The sequence below is a fragment of the Lontra canadensis genome, unplaced genomic scaffold (assembly GCF_010015895.1).
Source record: "Lontra canadensis isolate GAN:19392208 unplaced genomic scaffold, GSC_riverotter_1.0 scaffold3513, whole genome shotgun sequence".
NCBI lineage: Eukaryota > Metazoa > Chordata > Mammalia > Carnivora > Mustelidae > Lontra > Lontra canadensis.
Window position 1 is genome coordinate 1 of NW_022634497.1, and position 3529 is coordinate 3529.

The 3529-nt window shown below is 41.3% G+C and overlaps 1 long non-coding RNA gene across 1 annotated transcript; it reads right to left on the reverse strand.

Moving 5' to 3' along the window:
• LOC116863831 lies at nt 1-2306 on the reverse strand. The gene is made up of 3 exons (XR_004381863.1): nt 2214-2306; nt 622-726; nt 1-73 (listed from the first exon to the last, which is right to left on the reverse strand). It is a non-coding gene; the product is annotated as an uncharacterized LOC116863831 (long non-coding RNA).
• Nucleotides 2307-3529: the final 1223 nt, after the last annotated feature.

Genomic DNA, 3529 nt, shown 5'->3' on the forward strand with positions numbered 1-3529 from the left:
GCAGGGGAATGGCGTCCACTTTAATGTCGAATTTCTTCGCTTTGCTCTTCTCCCAGTCATGCTTGTAGATATTCTGGACAGAAATTTCATCAAAAGAATTGTAAGAACTACAGCCGACACAGCTTCATCCAGTAAAATAAGAAATAGACTAAAAATTAGTATATGTAGACTTACTTCACCTACAAATAGTAAGTTTACCAAATGGTAATATAATTATTCATTAATCTGTCATCCAGCTTCCCACCTACCCCCATATAATACTAAACACCTTTTTAATATCCTGTGAGCTTTCAAAAGATTTTGCCACAATGATGTATAAAGGGCAGTGTAAAAAAAGAACCACTTGAAGAAGGTGAAATAGGACATTTATAGAAAAGATCTTGCAAAACTCTAGAGATTAGCTGAGGATTTCTGATGGTAAAAGAGACTGTGGAAAATGAAATAGTATGGCTAACTAAAAGCCTTCCCAGCATTTAGGCCTTAAAAGCTCCACTGATACTCTGGACACAATCGTCATAGCTGGTTAGTTACATAACTCCTAATGGGGTCTTTTTAAACACCCATGACATTTCCTATTTACATGGGCACATAATGATAGATTTCTGTGGCTTCGATACTTACATCACTTAAGTTATAGGCATTGACTTTGTGTTGGATAAACTGTGGAGCATCTCCTGGTACATTGCACTTGAACTTCTCACTTTCATGTTTTGCTTTGTAATTCAGCTGGAAAACAATAGAAGATAGCCAGTTTGTTGTCAGAATTTTCTCATGAGTATATAAGCGGCTAAGTTATTTCTATCCTTTTTAGAAACATGTCTCAAAGAGGCCATCTGTCCAAAGTCCAGTACAGGGCTTTGACCCTCACTCCCACCTTCGAGATCAGAGTGTAATCCAACTTGAGGTGTCATTTTGTAAATGCTATCATGGTGTATGTGCGGGGAAACTCGCAGTTGGATCTAAACTTTTAGGCTGTCCTTTCAGGACAGGAACACTCAAAATCTATTAAATTCTATGATCGGAGAAATGACAAAAATAGTTACAATGCTAAATAATTAAAATGCTAACACCGTTTAAAAGATACATACATTCTGCTTAATAAAAATGTAAAACATAGCACTTTAATTTACATTTTTTAAAAGGAGCCACAGGTGGAAGGAAGGGAGTATAATGAGAGAATGAGGCTGTTGAATTCTGGAGCAAAAGGCAAATACACAGGATTGAGTGTTGTGTACTAAGCACCTCCAAACCAGAGCCGTGTCCTATCACGACCAACAAGAAGAGTGTGTGGTGACCACACACTGCATACAGCACCCCATTCCTCTGCTGCTTGCCAAGTTCAGGTGTATCAGTGATGTTAGGGTTGGCTGTTCTTTCTTGAGGCATAAATTGTTAATAAGTTAGGAAAGTTGCATAATGAACTGATAGGGACTCCTGGGTTATACTGATAGGGATTCCTTCTTTACCAATTGCGAATGAGCTCACTGTGATAGTAAAGCACGTTTTAGAGTAGAATAGAACGTATTTTCCTTCCTGAGAAGGCTGTGCTACTCTTAGCTACATTAGCACCCTGCTACTCAAAGTGTGGTCGACCAACAGCAGCATCAGCATCACTGAGGAGCTGAGAATCTGTATTCTCTGGGTGAATCCCTGGGTGACGCGCATGAATGTGAATGTTCTAGAAGCAATGCTGCTCTTCCCCGATCTTTGCATGGCTGGGTTGTTCTGCGTCCTTGACCACTCAACTTGAAAGGTCAGCCTCTCACTTCAGTCTGTCTGAATTCTCTATCATCACCCTGTATTAGTTTTCTTCTCACTGCCTGATGTCTTTGTTTCTGTCTTCACTGGCAAACTAAAGAATGGGAAATACTTCCCTTGTTACCTACGCAAAGATACTCATTTTCTTTAAGGTGCCATAAAGTTTTAGTACGCATTATTTTGGGTATGTGACAGACCCTAATGGGCAAATTCTCCACTAAGAATTGGTGACTCACTGAAGAAATATTATTTATTTTTTATTATTGTCTAGCACCATTTTCCCTGAGGCTGCAATCCGATCTAGCAGCTTCCTTTGCATTGTAATGAACAAATCTTGAAAAATGACATTGTTGGGTAGATAGGTGAGCCCAAGAAGATTGAGCATGAAAATGACTGTATTTTAAATAAACACAGCATTCCAGGTCATCCACACTTGCACAAATCAAGGTACTTACATCGCTAAGCTGTTTCGTGTTGAGCTGGGCTTGCAGCAGCACAGGAGTATCAGTGACGGCTGTGAACTTGGTCTTATCTGGATGAACTTTGTATGTATGCTAGAAAAGACATTCTTTCATGAAATTTCATAATGTATCTTTATATTCTTGTTCATATACACACTAACTTATAAAAAGTCTCCAATTAAAAATAGAGTTTATTGGGGTGCCGGGTGGGTCAGTTGGTTAAGCATCTGCCTCCGGCTCAGATCATGATCCCAGAGTCCTGGGATTGAGACCCTTGTCGGGCTCCCTGCTCAGCAGGAGAGGCTGCTTCTCCCTCTCCCTCCGCTCCTCCCCCTGCTGGTTATCTCTCTCTTTCAAATAAATAAATAAAATCTAATTAAAAAATAGAGTTTATTTCCTGAACACTTGGTTGACACGTTCTCACTTTCTCTCTCTCAATCTCCGTCTCCTGACGCTGCCTCCAAACTGGTCTCCCTGATGCAATTCAGCAACCGGATCCATCTTCCTCCTGCTGAAAGCCTTGCAACGGCTCTCCATGGGACTGGTAGTCAACCTAAACTGTGCCTTGGCTGATGAGCCCTACCCTACAGAATCTCCGTCCTCCCTTCATCTCCTACCATGTCACCTCTTACCACTGTAACCCCCTTAGTACCCTTCAGCTCCCTCATATTTTCAATGCCTTAAGCGCCAAGTTTGTTCTCTCCTTAGGCCGTTCTTCCAGTTGCTCTCACCTCGATACTGCCGTGGCTGCACATTTCCGCCTTGGACCCTCCTTGGGCACCCAGTCTATGGTGCCCACCCAGTCTCCCTCTCCCTCATCATTCTAATTTATTTAATTCTATAACATCACTCCACGTGTGTTGTCTTATCATTGTCTGATACGTTTTTTCTTTCTGGGTTCTCTGTTTATTGTTTGTCTCTCCCTCGCAAATGCATGCTCCCCCAGAGGCAGCCCACCTTGTTCCCTCTTCTTCCCCAGCATCAAGGACAGAGTCTAACACAAGCTAGCTCCTCCCATGAATTCACTAAACAAATGAACACCTACCTCTCAGAAATTTCCCTATCTTGCCTTCCCTCCCCCAGACCAAGCCATGTATATATACTTACTACTGGAAGATAAATAAAGTCACAAATTCTTTTGTAACCAATAGGTTTGTTCACAGCAATTTTTATGCTCCCCAATTTCACCCAAAATTTAAAATTTAACATCTGCTAACCACTCGATATTAGTAGTTAAACTCCTGCTAAAATTACCACTAGATGGCACAAGAATCCCAAACCCCATTTCAAGAACTCAGGGCCCCTGACTC